At 40.6% G+C, this 17,227-nt stretch overlaps 1 protein-coding gene across 4 annotated transcripts in view; it reads right to left on the bottom strand.

The window, feature by feature from the left end:
* The window catches only part of Stard13 (StAR related lipid transfer domain containing 13), a 237,366-nt gene that overhangs the window by 79,166 nt on the left and 140,973 nt on the right, over positions 1 to 17,227 (bottom strand). Inside the window, exon 1 of one of the 4 annotated variants that reach the window (XM_048341526.1) lies at positions 9,776 to 9,819. The exons of the other annotated variants lie outside the window; for them this stretch is intronic. The gene's annotated coding sequence lies outside the window, so the exon portion shown is untranslated. Of the gene's footprint in view, positions 1 to 9,775; positions 9,820 to 17,227 lie in introns of those variants that run through there. 4 annotated transcript variants of the gene reach the window in all.

Here is a 17,227-nt window from a genome sequence, read left to right as displayed (position 1 = left end):
TGGCTTCTTCCCGCTCAAGGCTAGCACTCTGCTGCTTGAGCCACAGCGCCGCTTCTGGCCGTTTTCTGTATATGTGGTGCTGGGGAATCGAACCTAGGGCCTCATGTATCCGAGGCAGGCACTCTTGCCACTAGGCCATATCCCCAGCCCCTATACTGTTGATGGGAATGTAAACTTGTTCAACCACTCTGGAAGATAGTCTGGAGGTTCCTCAAAAATTTAAACATAGAACTACCCTATGACCCGGCAGTTTTACTCCTGGACATATACTTAAAATATTACAAATCAGGATACAATAAAGACACCAGTACAACCATGCTCATTGCAGCACTGTTCACTATAGCCAAAGTATGAAATCAGCCCAGATGCCCCTCAGTGGACAAATGAAATCAAGAAAATATGGTATGTTTACACAATGGAATTTTAGTTATTAATTAGAAAGAACAATATTGTATCATTTGTACAGAAATGAAAAAAAACTTGCAAACTCCATTTTCATTGGGCAAAATGAAATATCAATGACTTGTGCCAACCTATGATCTAACTACATCGCATACTAATATTAAAGGCAATGGTGGCAGCCCATAAACAAGCAACATTCTATAGATAAGAAAAAAGTCATCATAGGTAAGAAAAACTAAACTACAAAAATGTTTTAAAAGTTTAAGAAGGTCTGGAAATGTGGCTTAGTGGTAGAATGCTAGCCTAGCATGCATGAAGTCCTGAGTTTGATTCCCCAGTACTACATAAACAGAAAAAGCCAGAAGTGGTGCTGTGGCTCAAGTGATAGAGCAAAAAGAAGCTCAGGGACAGTCCAGGCCCCAGTTCAAGCCCCAGGACTGGCAACAACAACAACAACAACAACAAGTTTAAGCAATCATAAAACTTTAAAAACTCCTGAATTGTTCATTTTGTGTGGTAGGTAACTCAGAATTCCAAACAATACTTTGAGGCTAATTGTTCCAAAATCTTAAGTGGGCTTCTTCAAGTTTTATGGGAAGAACTAACCATTTAGAGATTATTTAAAAGGTACAGGAGAGTGTGCCTATGTTATGCATAAATGCTGTGTTCTTTTCTATAGAGGATTTGAATCTTGTGGATCTTCCTGTTTACAGAAGGGTTGCGATGCACTAAGAATGAAACTCATGAGATACCAAGGGAGGATTTTAAGGTTGACTTTTAATTTTTGAGTAAAAGAAAAATAATGAAAGGAAGGAGGAAAATAACCTCCTCATAGAGGCAATGTTTTTAGTGGGCACAAGTCTCCCAGTCTTTTATTATAAGGATGTATACATATATCAAACTTAAGTATATGACTTATTTTATATAGTCTTTAAATAAAATTACTTGGTAATACCAATGGTCATCCTTTCCAAATATTCTAGATGGCTGAATAATATCCCTACCGCCATTATTTTTATTTTCAAACCCTCTTTTCATCAGTTAAGACTTTCATAATCCTGAGTTTAAAATAATAAATCCAGATTTCTGGAGGCTTTTATTCTAAATAAAGAATTGTACCAGAATGAACACCCTAGTGAATGTATTTCAGTAACTACTTCTGGGTTGACATTTCTCACGTTATTTTACATTCTGGATTAAGACATATCTCATATGCTTTTGATTTTTATACTCTCAGCCAAATTCAAGAGGAAATTAGAAGTAGAAGCTATTCATATACCAGAATTGTTTAAAAGATGCTACCAGGATATCTTAAACTAACACAAACCAGGAAGTTCACAGTCAAGGTTAGATCCTGGACCAGGTTCCCACCTCTTCCTGCTTAGAAATCTTAGATATTTGGGAGGTGGAGGTTTGATATAACAGCTGCTCCACTTTGATCTCCTATGTACATATTAAGACAATTTCAAGGAGATATTTTGCATTATATAACAAACTGGTATTTCCTGAAAATTTCACTTAAGATAAACAAACAGAAAAAGAAAACAAACCAAAAAAGAAACCAAATAAAGGAAAACTTTACATCTTGTCTTAATGACTTCCAAATCTGCATCTTGTCAGTAATCTATATAACTCCCCAAATCATTTAAACAGTCAGTGTGACACAGCTTTATCAAACTAACCAAGTCACGAAAAAGAACTCTTGATGACAAGACACTGTTGTTTTATACAGGGTTAATGTCATTGTTTCAAAAGGTGAAGTACTTTGTTTGGTTTTTAAATGGCAATGAAGCCAGGTGGCTAATGGGAAGCTGAGATGGAGAAGACTGTGGTTTGGGCTTACACTCAAGACTCCTTCTCAGTCATGGAGCACAGTGGCATCTGTCTGTCATAGAGCTGTGGGAGGCTGAGATTGGGAGGACCAATGTTCCAGACCAAACTGAGTAGAAAAGTTTATAAGATTCCCTCTTAAACAAGGAAGCTGGGTATGGTGGTGTGCACCCACCACCCCAGCTCTAACAGGGAGCACAAAACAATCAGATCACAGTCTAAGTACAGGTCTTCCCTGTCTCAAAATAACCAGGGTGAAATAGTGTCAAACAGTCATGGCTCAGTCACGGTACAGGGCCTGCCTAACTAGGCTAAAGTCCTGAGTTCAAACCCCAGTACTGCCAAACAACAATGACAAAATGTTGATGCATTTTAATTTCATTTTGCTCTTAACTATCACACAGAAATCTTATATACTTTTTTATTTCATATTCATAGTTTTCTAGATTAACTTTTGAAAGAGAGCTTGTCAATGGATCTAGAAAATGTTCTTGTCTTTGAGAGCATAGCAGACTAACCACATGCGAGAGGTGATATTACATAAAGCAGTTAGAAACAAGGGCTGGGTCTTTCCAGGTGTGGGTAGAAATTTTGGCTTCTCCACTCATTCATTACTTTCCTGACCTTGGAAGTTTAGCTTCAGCATCACTCAGTTTGCTCAGCTGTAGAATGGGGCTAAACAACAGCAGCTACCTCTGAGATGTGTATTAAATAATTATATTACCCCAGAGTGACCTGGCACAAAGAGAAAGAGTTTATGTAATAGAAAAGTGATTCTCATGGTCTCCAGTTCTTCCCACTCACTTCTTCAATTGGTCTGCAGAAATGGAAGGCATTTGCCTATATATTTACTCAGCAGACATGTGCTGTGCCTTTGGTGAGAAAGCCTTTCAGCAATGTGAGAGAATACATTGTATTGTATGTCTGCACTCTCAATCTCTAAGCTAAGCAGATAAAATGAGGGCTAGCCTAGGCTTCACTACAACAGGAAATGACCAAAGTCCTCTGGACAATGACAATGCCCTCTGAGCTCACAGCATGGGGGGGATTTAGATAAGGTGACCAGCAGAAGCCTGGCAGACAATGTGGAGTTTGAAACATGAGCCAGAGGCTAGCTAAATGGTTCAACCACAGATTGCCCCTCTCTTATCCACTGATTGCTTCGGGAAGTGGGATTATTTTTTGTGAATTTAGTGCCTTCCTGGTTGTAGATTCTTATGCTGAGCATCACTGCATCCTACATTCAGATTCTGCTTCTACAAGCATCTGGTTCATACAAGGACATTGATTTTTATATTCCATAGGTTTTCTTGCACTCTTTCTGTTAAGCCATGCTGTATTATAGGAAGTATACTTCACACAAAGTACTGTTTAGCAAGAGGTGGCAGAATCATAAACACAATGTTTGAAGATGGTAGTTAGGGCCTTATTCTGAGAAGTTGCCAGTTTGGGGATATAAACAGGAGGCTGAGGAAGTTTGTGTTGCAGTTATAGTTCACAATGTGCTTATCAGCTTGAAAAAGTAACATATTAGCCTTCCCATGCCTGATAGGTAGTGATCTCAAGGTCAAAGATGTGTTAAAACATAATCAAACATTACCAAAGCTTGGGAAAGAAATCCCTATCAGACATGTGGGCTCCGTTAAGGGAAAGGCTTTCAAAAGGTTGTTTTTCCATGCTATGAGAAAAGAAAAAGCCGAACACAAGTAAGTAAATTGTGAGCAAGGAATATGAACTTCCTGTGGATTAATGACTGGGAGAAGTCAGGGGTCCATGTGTAGCCCAAGGTCATTGACTTCAGGAGTTAGGAGTCTCCCAGGTAGGCTGCATGCCAAGGTCATTCTCATTGTAAGAAACATTCCAGGTGTGCACACCAGGATTCCTTCAGGAGGAAACTGGGAAAGTCATTCAAATACCACTCAAATGAACTTCAAGTCACTGATTTCAAAAGCAAAAATAAAATTGTTTTGTTCTTATCCTAACTAATTATAATTAACATGTGATCATCGTTGCTCAAATTGTACTGAAGCCTGAACAGAAACTTGGGAAATCATTCTTTTTTGAATCTTTTGCTTTTTCAAAATTTAAAAAAAAGTAAATATTGACATGTATTTTTACTTTGAGATGAAGTCTGTCTTGCTCAAATGAATGCGTGATGGGGGTTAGCTAAGAATTTAATTTTAAAAAATCAGCAGCCTGGGAAGCCTTTGTATGTAAATATTATTGTGTATGTGCCTTCAGCCCCACAGCTTTCATAACTGGATACTCATTCTATCTCTATAAAGTACCCATATTAGCTCAAGAAAGAGAAAATTTTATGTACCTGCTCTTCTCTTTCTGGACTACCTTTTTAAAAAAAATTTAGGATATGGACAAATAAACAGTCTTCCTCTCTTTCACACACACACACACACACACACACACACTCACACCTATTCATGTGCATGCATTCTGTAACTATGTCAAAAGTAAGACTGCAAGCAACTTTTAATAGACATATGGCTTTGCATCTTCTTAAAGTATGACATTGCAGGTACAGGTTGCCAGATTAGAAGCTAGATAGCAGCTTTACATTTCTAGTACTAAGCCTAGAGCCCTGTACATGATTATTGCTTAGTGATGTTGATTAAATGCACAAGTGATTACATTAAGAGGAAAATACTTCGAGATATGGAAGTTCATAAACCAAAAGAATCCCTTAGATATTCAGGGCCTTTCAAAACTCATGGGCTGTTGGAATACTGGAAGATACATTGTGAAAATAGTTTACAAAGTGAAAACCTCATGAAAATGAGGTAACATGATTTTAGTTGTGATTCCAGCTTGGGGGTGGGCAGGCCTATAGATGTCCTTGGCAGCTGTGTCTTTGCACGTCTCAATGTTATCCCTATTTTTATGAAGGGCAAGGTATTTTCACATTGCCCTGGTACTGATTGGGAAGGTCATTTCTGTTGTGTCTGGTCCTGTTTATCTTTCTTTTGTCCCAAATCCTTGGGAATTTCAAGTACAGAGAGAACTGTGGCTCATGTCCCTAATCCTAGATACTCAGGAGACTGATCTGAGGACTATGGTGGGAAGCCAGCCCAGACAGAATTAATCAGCAAGAAGCTGGAAGTGGAGGCATGGCTCAAGTGGTATAGCACTAGTCTTAAAGCAAAAAAGCCAGACAAGAGTATAAAACCTTGTGTTCAAGCTCCAGTACACATATATACACATAACACACATGTGTGCTCGCACACATACATACACACACAATTGTTTTGTTTTTCCATAAAGGTCTCTACCTCCTTTTTTTTTAAAAGATAATCAAAATGACTGGGACTTATTCGTACTTGAAAATAATTCACACTTGAGTCACAACCATAGAAAGAGAATATTCTAGGCCTTCTACACATTTTTATCACAATCTTTTTTTGAGGTAAACATAAGAAATAGATTTCATATAATTGGGAACAAACCCACATAGGCATGCATACACATAACATAGCTTTAAACAAAGTTTCATAAAATAAGTTACACTTTATATATGCAAGACCACTGGCACTTTCTGATATTCCCGCCCTATCCTATTCCACCTAAAATTAATGTGACAGTTAATTTTGATTGTCAACTTGGTTGGAGTGACATGAGACTCAGATTCTTTTTTGGGATTTTTTTTTTTTTTTTTTGGCCAGTCCTGGGCCTTGGACTCAGGGCCTGAGCACTGTCCCTGGCTTCTTTTTGCTCAAGGCTAGCACTATGCCACTTCTGGCCATTTTCTATATATGTGGTGCTGGGGAATTGAACCCAGGGCTTCATGCATACAAGGCAAGCACTCTTGCCACTAGGCCATATCCCCAGCCCGAGTCTCAGATTCTTGTAAGGCAATCTGTATGTATATGTCTATGAGAATGATTCCAGAGAAGACTTACCGAGAGGGAAAAAAATCCACCCTTAATGTGAACAGCATCATCCTACAGGCTGGGTGTCTGGATGGAATAAAAGTAGGAAAAGGAGAAAGCCCCCAATTCAGTTCTCCTGGCCATAATGGGCTGAAACTAGGAGCCAAAGTGACACTTCTTTCTGCTAAATTGCTTCTTTTAAGTATGTGTCATGCAGATGAAAAGTCTGACTTATGTGCATGTGCTATCCTAGTTTACAGAGTACTGCCTGATACATGGAGAATCTCATTGAATACATTAATGGATCAATTGAACTCTTCTCCATGTCTGAGACTTGAGTCTTTCTAGACTTCTCCCTTCTCTTCATTCCTATATCATGGCACAATTGCAAGATGTGCTGAATTTGTTTCTTAAATACACTTTGAAAACGTTTAGTTTGTCTTCCTCCCCACTCCATTCCCTCTGCCTTGGTTCAGGTCCTCATATTGTCCCTAGGACTGCAGTATAGAGTCCCCTACAGGTATTCTGCATGACTTCTAGCCCTCTTTGCCCCTTCAAACAATTATGATCCTTTTCCAGAAAGACCCTTCATTCTTCCTGTCACCTGTAGAACAATTGGTCAGCCCACTGCCACCACCTCACACAGAGTCTCCCCAACCGACCCATAGCTGCCTGCTACCAAGGTGGATGTCCAGCTTCCCAGCACTGCCAGCAGTCCACCAGCCCAGGCTGCTGGCACACAGCCCATGTTTGTGCTTTCTCAGCTTCCTGTCCTTCCCCATTTCAATCGGTCACCTTCCTCCTCCTTTTCTTTCTTCTGACTTGTTCTCATTTGTCTTCCAGCATGAGTCAGTGGTAATATCATCTCCTGAATCCCAGGTTGGCCTGACTGTTTTCTGGGCTTTGCACATGTCTATTATAGTACTTATGGTATTATTCTGGAATGTTCTCAATGCATGTTTGTTTCCCCCATGCAACCACAAGCTCTTTAAGGGAGAGGTTGCCTTAGTCACTTTTTTGTACCTCTGATATCAGCCCAGCACAATATGCAACCTGGTGTGTGTTCCATCCATGCTGATGAGCATCTGGAACTGCATTTCTTTCTTTGTATTAATCTCAAGCCAGAATGGCCCGAAATCCCAGATTTAGTCCTGGCAATGGACCCTAAACTGACTTTGGTCAAAGAATGGAATGGAAGATAGAGCCTTCTACTCCCTACAAAAGCTCTTTGGCTTTCTATCTCTGTTCCTGGTTTGATTTAAGGAGGCAGAGGGGCATGTGCCAGATTTCATAGCTTTCTGTTCTGCTATATTTGAGAACCTTACTGCTACTGTTGTGAGAGCTGAGGTTGGGCTGAGTGCCAGACCTCAGCCCTAATCAATAACAAATAAATGCCATGAAACATCATGGAGCATAGAGGCCTTCCAGATGTGGGTTAGGAATAGCACTGGGAAGTCAGATTTGGTTCAGTTATTTCCAGTCTGCTAGGCCTTGGGAGAAAACAGGGAAGTTCCAACAATGGGTACAGGATTAGGTAACCTCATGAGCAGATCTGAAGCCTCATTCAGGCTGGAACACATCTTTGTCCCCAGTCTCACTGGATATGCCCCGGAGGGAACCTAACTCCCAAGGATGCCCTTTCTATACCCCCAAGGAAATCATCTGGCCAGTCCATGAGTGGAGAGGTGGAGATGTTTCTAATTATACCAGTGCCTCCTATCCCTTGAAACATAACCATGGTCAGCTATGACTATTTTGTTTCTCAGAAGCAGAGAGAAAATTGGTAATATAATAGGGTGTCTCTAGGGTACTGAGCTGCCTGGTCTTGCCTCAATGATTCTCTACTCTGTTGAGATAAAGCTATTTCTCAGAGAGGTAGAATGTTGGACACCTCCTGCAAGAAGTCTTCCATGAACCTTCTAACACCAATAGTCACTTCCACTCTACAGTTCCTTGCTATCCTTTATGGTCATTTGACCTGTTCACTGGCACCAAGGTATCCATCCTTTTGTAGACTCAACATCTGGACTATTTCCAGTAAACCTGGAAATAGTATGGGCTTCATGCAGGTCTGTGGTGGTTGTGGTTGTGCCGGCGATGGTAAATTATTAAGAAAAAACAAGCTTGTCTGTGGACAGAGTTGTGGGATAACAGATGGCCATTGTTCACAGGTAGAGAGAAAAGAACCAGAGCCATGAGGAAGGGTAGAATATCCTGTGTGGCTAGAGAAAAGGCAGGGCCAGGAAAATAGAAGGGATGGCAAAGTGAGAAAAAATAAACTGAAATCCATCAAAACGAAACAAAACTTTCACAGAGGAAAATGGCAGACTAATACCATGTGGTGACATACTTTCACACCTTACAAGTCTTCAGTTTCCTCATCTGCAATATGTGCATAATATTACATACACATATTAGAGAAGCTATGTGAGAACCCTAGAAAAGAGAGGGCAGTTGGTTTACCACTGTGTCTTGACTCTGAACAAATAAAATGTTCTGTATTGACAAAGAGCAGGAACTTAACAATTAGAGCTACTATTTGTAACTGAAATGAGTATTTTTTTCCACTTGTTGCCATTGATCTACCAGAATGGTAGAAGGAAATTAAGGTATCTCTGATGAATTCATTTAAGATTTCCTCCTACACATTCTTAGAATAGAATATACTTGTTTCAATACAAAAATCTTTCCTTCAAATTTGAGAAAACCCATGCTCCAAGAGTCTAAAGACTCCTGCACCTTTGGTCTTATTGAGTTTTTTATTGAAGACACACAGATGTACACTTAAAAAGAAAAATTATCAGCCAGGTGCCTGTGGCTTATACTTGTAATACTAGCTACCCAAGAGGCTGAGATCTGAGGATCGCAGTTGGAAGCCAGCCCAAGCAATAAAGTTCATCAGACTCTCCAATTAACCACAAAACGCCAGAAGTAGAGCTGTGGCTCAAGTGGTAGAGTGCTAGCCTTTAGCCAAAGTTCAGGAACAGTGCCCAAGCCCAGAGTTCAAGCACTAAGACTGGAAAACAAAACAAAGCAAAATCTCCTGGGGAGAGATATATAATCTGTTTATTTATTTATGTTTAATAACAGCCCTTCCCCCTGAATGACACACATTCTGATTCTGTAGATGTTAGGGTGACTTTATAAAGAACCTAGACTTTAAAAAAATGGGGGAGAGCTAAGTTTACGATCTCGTAGGAAGAAAGGCGGAATCTCTGCTCAACAACATATAATATACTGCCTCAGAAATGAAGATGTTCTTGACTATGTTCCCATTAAAAAAGGAGGAACCAGGGCATGAATTTTACTTAAGAAAGCAAGTGAGAACTTCACACACAGATCTTGAATCTGATGACTCTCTCAGTACTGGCCTGGACATGTCATTCTGTACCTCAGCTGCCCACATGTCCCAAGTGATGCTAAACCATTGAGCATTCTCTACCCTCTACCCTACCCTCTTCCACCCTGTTTCCTGTAGATACTTTCTTTCTGGACTAACCTTCTTTCTCTTCCTCTGATGAGTCAATTCTTACTCTTCCTCCCTTTGCTTATTTCATCCTAGTTTTATCTGCCTGTGGAGTCCCCCAGTGCTGCCACAGAAAAGCAAAGGAAAGTTTGCCCTTTTCTCCTTCCACTCGCTGTTGTCCTGACCCAGCACTTACCCAGCACTGGAATTTTCCACTTATTCTGCTTTTCTCTTCCCCTCCAGGACCATCATCTTTGCATCCTAGGCTTCAGTGCTCAGCACCCCCAAAGGGGGCCTGCTGAATGTTTGCAGGCAGCTTGAGAAAGCTTCCAGTACAGAGGCTCAGAAAAATTGAGCTCAGGGAGCAGATGGTCATGCTCTCTCTCCATTTCCGGCCCCCACCAACAGCAGAGAGAAACTTCAATGGTCCCCAAGTGACCTTCGGGCCTCAGCTGAGATTCCAAACCTCCACACTTCCTCCTCCTTGTTTTCATTCACATTTAAAAAAAAGGACACCAAGGCTTTGCCTCTCAGCCTCAAAAGGAATCCCAGAGAGAAAGGTTTCTGTGTGCAACAGGAAGAGCCACACACTTCCCAATGAACCAAACCTCTCAATGGGCCTACAATGAGAGGTGGAGTACATTCCACTCAGAGAGGTTGTCAAAAGTTTCTTGTTAGAGCAAACAGAACTCTACACAGAAAGAACCAGCTCAGGAGGCATCCTATAAGCCCCATGCTAAAGCTTTTGTTTGAAATTTCCACATCTTTTCTTACATGCCTTTTAAGACCAAAAACACTCTTTGAAAACGTTCCTCGGGTACAGGGGCTTTGCCAAGCATGCAGAAGGCTGAGTTTGGTTTCTAGTATCTCAAGAGAAAAAGTATTGGTCCCACAGTTGACTGGAAGTAGCCATGATGAATGTGGGACTTTAGAAACATATCTATGCCTCTTTATTTTCATATTGTGTATTCTTTTTCATTTTACTATTCATTTCTATTCTGTTCTCCTAAGCTATCCATCTTCCCTCCTTCCCTCCCTCCTTCCTTCCTCCCTTCTTTCTTTCTTTTATTATTTATTGCGAGCCCTAGGGCTTGGTCTTAGGACCTGGGTTCTGTTCCTGAACTCCTTTTTAGTGCTCTACAACATGCGCCACAGAGCCTTGTCTGGCCTTTTCTAAGTAGTTTACTGGAGACGAGAGTCTCATGGACTTACCTTCCCCTGGTTTACAACATCCATCCTCAGATCTCAGCTTCCTGAGTAGCTAAGATTACAGGAGTGAGCCACTGGTACCCTGCTTTCATTTTATGTTTGTGAGACCCTTCGCTAAGCGTTCAGTCTGGTCCTCTTGACTCCATTTTCTGGGTATCTATGGGCTCTTCAACATGTCCCAATGCTTTTCTGTCAAATGTACATTTTATTTACATTCTAAGCAATATATTATTAATTATATACTTAAGGACTTCACTTTCTTCATAACAACAGTGCTGTCAGCAAATTTAGAATATTTGAAATAAAAAAATCCTCAATAAAATGCATACATGCACACACACACATACACACACTCATATACACATCTTAGGTTGGCAAAATTCTAGAATTTCAAGTTCTGTCTGATGTGAAGACTTCTCTGAGCCTACTCTAGACACCATTGAACTGTAAACATGTTTTGCCTGAAAGATCCTAAGAAACTTTCTCTAGAGTATTTACAGACATTCTTGATAGCCTCACTATTTCTTTATTTCTAGATCGGCTGTTAAAATAGTCAGGGACCAAGTCACAGAAGAGTTTTGAGACACTTGTCTGGGAAAGTAGAGGAGTATCACTAAGGCTGATGTCATCGTCATTTCTGACATTCCAGCCCTGGCCACTCTCCCCTCTGGGAGACTTTTCTCATCTGGAATTTACTACTCTCACTACCCACACACCTCACCCTGGGGACCACTAAGCCATTTCCTGTCATTTAAACTTGCTGCTAAACTTCCCCTTCTGAAAAAGCCTTGACCCAGGGTGTGCTGCGACAGATCAGATGGGAAGTAAAGAGGAAACAAGGGTCCCTGCATGGGGGTGGTGGGGAGAGCTGCCCAGCACTGCCAACTCTTTAATTTTTTTTTCCTTAGGAGATAAAAGTTGCCATAGTAGTAGGGAGCCAAGATATGCATTATTTAATACTTGATTTACCCCCATGATCTTGATTGTATCCTTCATCTTTCTCCTATTTATTTGTAACTTCAGGGAGTGTGAAAGGGAAAAGAAATAAAGTATACATCCATTAATCTTAATTTATTAAAAGTCTGATTAAACAGATCGGAGACCTAATCAAAATAAAGAGTTAATGACCATGAATTTTTATTGTGACTCTTATGCTTATCTGCCATTAACTATTTATTCATATGTAGACAAACTAATTAGATGAAGTACATGAGTCAGCTTCCCAAATTACTTCTAACTACGGAAGAAAATTAAAATGAAGAATTTAAAAATAGTAACTCTTTAAAATGGACTGTTGAGTCCCAGCACTTCTTACAGTCAAGCCACTGACAGTAGTTCTGGCCAAAGTCACTTATAGGTGAACTGGCCACTTGATCTCCCCCTTGCCCTCCTTTCCTATCTCCCAAGGAGTGTGACAGTGACCACGTGACCTCAGATGCTGCTGTGGAGGGGGTGGAGCTTCAGTATGACTGGATGTGAAGCAGTTTCCTGTCCCAAATGAGAATGAGAAACAAAGTATAGTTGCTTAAGATTATACACATGAGCTGGCAGTGTGGCTCCAGTGGTGGTAGCGCTTTGTCTAGCAAGTAGGAGATCCTGCGTTCAATGTCCAGGATGACAACAACAAAAATATACAAGTACCTGGACGACAGGTACTTGTCCTGCACAAGGACAGAGCCTTGGATGCTGAATCCACAATGAGAAGCAAATGCTGGGGAAAGAGTTGGTATATGGCCAACATGTATGAAAACAATACATGTGAATGAGTTATATGAATGTGTGCATAAAAAGTAAAAATGAACACTCACTTCTGAAGAAAAGTTTTCCTTATGCTTTGCTTCCATTACACACACACACACACACACACACACACACACACACACACACACACAAATTCAACCTGACTTTAAATATGACTCAAAAATTCTTTTGTTGCCTGTGCCAGTGGCTCATGCCTGTTATCCTAGGAGGTTAAGATCTGAGGATAAAAGTTTAAAGGTAACCCAAGCAGGAAAGTGTATAAGATTTTTATCTCAAAAAAACTATCAAAAAACCAGAAGTGAAGCTATGGCTCAAGTAGTAGAGCTCTAGCCTTGAGAAAAGAAAAAAAGCTCAGCGATAGCATCTAGGCCCTGAGTTCAAGCCCTAAGACTAAAATCAAAAAAGAAAGAAAAAGGAAAAAAAAATTGTCAAGCACAGTGCAGATGGCTCACAGCCGTAACTAGCTACACAGGAGGCTGCGATCTGACATCATAGTTCAATGGCAGCCAGGGCAAGAAAACCCTTGAGACTCTGCCTCCAATTAACTAGCAAAATGCTGGACTGGAGACATGGCTCAAATAATAGGGTGCCAGCTGTGAGCAAGGAAACCAGAGTGAGAATGAGGCTGAGTTCAAACCTCAGTACCCAGTACAAAAAGATAAAAACAAGTAAAAATTATTTCAATTTTCGTGTGATTTTTTACTTTCTGTGGAAGTCATGCAACTTTAGCTGGAAGCACAATAGAATAGATGTGAAACAACTTCTTTTGAAAAGGATTTCTTTTTCTCTCTGAAACACTATTTCAGTTGCCCGAATAGGTTTGTTTTAATGCTCTTCCATTTCAGAGAATCAAATGCATGTTAAAAACAGCAACAACAATTTGGGTTTTCAAGACTTTGATGGCAGATTCCTCAAGAGGATTCTGATTAGGTAGACAAAGTTTCCTGGCCTCCAGATCTATCCATAAAAAACACCCTGTGCCTAATGCATGAAAAATCACAAAAGGTAGGACATTTTGACGTAACGAATCTCACTAAATCCTTTATACATTTGTACTTACTTTTCATCTAAACTTGATTTCTAGGCTGAAGACTAGAAAGACCATTTCTCTTTGCTTTCTTAACTAATTGCTACTATTTATTGGAGCAGACATTTATTATTGATTAGGTACACATCATAACTTCCAGGCCTTGTATTTATGCTTGTCTTTGATCATTTTAAAGTGTTTCATCCTTTTGCTTTGTATTATTTAAAAACTAAGTTCATGCTGAGTGCTGGAAGCTCAAGCCTGTAATCCTTGCTACCTAGAAGGCTGAGATCTGAGAATCATAGTTTGAAGCCATGCTGGACAGGAAAGCATGCAAGACTCTTATCTCCAATTAGCCACCAGAAAAGCCAGAAGTGGAGTGGTGGCTCAAGTGGTAAAATGCTAACTTTGAGTATAAAGCTCAAGGACAGCACTCAGGCCCTGAGTTCAAGTCCCCCACAGAAAGAAAGAAATAACAAAGCAAAGTGTCCATGGCTCATGCCTTTAATACAAGCTACTCAGGAGGCTGAGATATAGAGGATCAAGATTCTTTAAATCCAGCCCAACAGAAAAACCATCTCCAAAATAACCAGCAAAAAGCCAAGCTAGAGGTATGGTTCAAGTGGTAGAGTACTAGCCAAGCCAATAAGTCAAGCAAGAGTGTGGCCCTGAGTTCAAATCCCAATATTGGCAAAACTTTTTTTAAAGAGAAAAAAAAATTAAACAAAACAAAACATGGCCAGGCATTTTTTTTTTTTTTTTTTTTTTTTGGCCAGTCCTGGGCCTTGGACTCAGGGCCTGAGCACTGTCCCTGGCTTCTTCCCGCTCAAGGCTAGCACTCCGCCACTTGAGCCACAGCGCCGCTTCTGGCCGTTTTCTGTATATGTGGTGCTGGGGAATCGAACCTAGGGCCTCGTGTATCCGAGGCAGGCACTCTTGCCACTAGGCTATATCCCCAGCCCCAACCAGGCATGTTTTTGTATACCAGGGTATACCAGTCATCCAAGCTAATCAAGTGAAAGAAATGAGGAGAGTAACAGTTTGAAGCCAGTCAAGCAAAGGGGTAGGAAGCCTCCCTATCTACCAACAATGTGAGTGTGGTGTTATATATTACACTCAGCTACAATAGGTGGCAGAGGTAAGACAGTAATTCAAGGCTACCCAGGATAAAAATTTGAGGCCTTATCTGAAAAACAGCAAAAGTAGGCGAGGGGTATGGTTCAAGTAGTAGAATGTCTTCCCAGCAAGCTCAAGGCCCTGAATTTAAATCTCAATACCACCAACATGAAAAATAAAAATGCCACTTTATAACTGTTCCTTATACTTTGTGAGTCATCAAGCAATCTACATATGATCTTAAGAGTTTTTCTCACCTCAGATCTCAGCCTCCTGAGTAGTTAGGATTACAGGTGCAAACTACTTGTGCCTGGCAACTTTTTATTTCTTTAGGGTGTTTGTTTTCAAGTTGACAGCAGGCACATGTGAGTTGAGATGGCTCCTAAAGTGACCATATCTTTGAAAACTAGTACTTAATGGCTAGATATAACAACTTTTAGCTATAAGAAAGGAAGTAGGGAAAAAGGGAGAAGGAGAGAGAAGGCAGGCAGGCAGGATGGCAAAATGGTTCTCTAGGTTGTATGACTTTGTGCATAAAACATGACCCTTCAGGATCTTAGCCTTCTCACCAGGAAGTGAAATCTCTTTTACAGACTTTTACTACTCCAAAAATCTATAGTTGTTATGCTGGCAGCAGCTGAAATCAGGAAAGCTGTTCTCATTGGAGACCTGTCACATAAGTCCAGAGAAAGAGAATTGTCCCCTTACCTGGTTGTATAGATCACTGCCACACCCAGGCCCACTGAATCCAAGAAAACTCACAATGCTGCAGGAAGTCTGGGGTTTGCATGGTTCTCAGTTGCTAAGAAAGCCTTGCTCGTGGTTATGATTTCACTGTGGTCTCTGACACAGAGACGAAGTATTCCAGGGCCCCAGAGCCTCATGCTACAGATTGGGGCCCTGACGTCAGCCTACTGATTCCTCTTTTCTCAGTTATATATTATTCGATGTAGCATTTCTGAGCTCTCCTTGTTTGGCACTCTGATCGTAATAAAAGTGAGAAGAAAGGTGGGGTTCCAATGGTGAGAGATGGATAAAGCTGCAATTTAAACCAGACAAAATAAGTACTAAGATGTCTAGGTAAAAGACTTAAGACAGCACCCAGCCTGCACATCTGCCAAGCAAGTGAGCCCTTGGTATACTTTGCTTTGAATGGCTTCCTGTGAAAAGCAATAATAACTAGTATCTGTAAACTTGAGTGTCCATCTTTTAGCAGTTCCTAAAGCACCTGATCCATCACCAGTAAGGTAGCATGGCAAAACTTTCTGGTAATTCACTAGAAACATATAATTAAAAAGTAAAACAAACAACAAAAACCCAATATGACCAGGCACTAGTGGCTCACTCCTGTAATCCTAGCTATTCAGGAGGCTGAGGATTGTGTTTGAAAACCATCCCGGGGGAAAAAAAATTCAACAGACTTGTTATCTCCAATTAACTAGCAAAAAGCTGGGAGTGGAGTTGTGGCTTAAGTGGTAGAGCTCCAGCCTTGAAAGAAAAAGCTAAGCAAGAGTGTGAAGCCCAAAAGAAACATTACATAGCATGTAAACCCTCCTCTTCCCCCTCCTCCTCCTCCCCGCCTCCTCTTCCTCATCCTCTTATTTGTTAGAGCTACAGTGTTTACTATCCAGAAGCTGACACTGCACACTGGTAGCCTTGATTCCATAATCCCTTAACCAACCGATTCATCACAGTTATGCACACTGTTATTGGAATTTGTTGATGGTTTGGAATTTGCTAGAATGCTGGGTATTTTTTTTTCTATTTTTAAGGACTAACCTAGAATTTTTTCTCTGATATAAATTTTATAAGGAAGGGTTATAAAGTCCACAAAATCTAATGTTTCCTCTTCCCCCTCCCCCTGCTCCTCCTCCTCTTCTCCCTCTGGTGCTGGGGCTTGAATTCAAGCTCTGGGTACTTTTCCTGAGCATTTTTCATCAAAGATTGTACTCTAGCCCTTAAGCCACAGCTCCACTTCTGCGTTCTTTGCGGTTAACTGGAGATAAGAGTCTCATGGGCTTTCCTGCTTGGGCTGTCTTGGCACCTTTATCCTCAGATCTCAGACTCCAGGGTAGCTAGGATTACAGGCATGAGCCACAATCACCTGGCTAGGTGTTTCTTTTTAAATTAGTTCAAATATATGCTGTTCAAATCTGCTAAGAGAAATCTATATTATTACTATTATTGCTGTTATCATGTGTCAAGCCTGATGCAAATGCTTTGTGTAGATTGGCTCATTAATCCTACAGGAACTTAAAGAAAATGCCATCACAATCATACACAGGGATAAAAGGAAGCTAGAAAAGGTTAAATAAGACACTCAAGGTCACACCTGGGGATGCTGTAACTCAAATCAAGAACATCTATCCTAATACTAATCTTCAATCACAACTATAGGGGAATAAAAAGATGAAAACCAGCAAAGTTTAGCTAGGCGCCAGTAGCTCATGCCTATAATCCCAGCTACTAGAGAAATGGAGGATCCTGGAAACTAGTGAAAGCAAAAAAAGCCTGTGCAACTCCATCTCTGAAATA

Source organism: Perognathus longimembris, chromosome 3, assembly GCF_023159225.1.
Source record: "Perognathus longimembris pacificus isolate PPM17 chromosome 3, ASM2315922v1, whole genome shotgun sequence".
Classification (NCBI taxonomy): Eukaryota; Metazoa; Chordata; class Mammalia; order Rodentia; family Heteromyidae; genus Perognathus; species Perognathus longimembris.
This window is presented reverse-complemented; position numbering and strand designations above follow the sequence as displayed.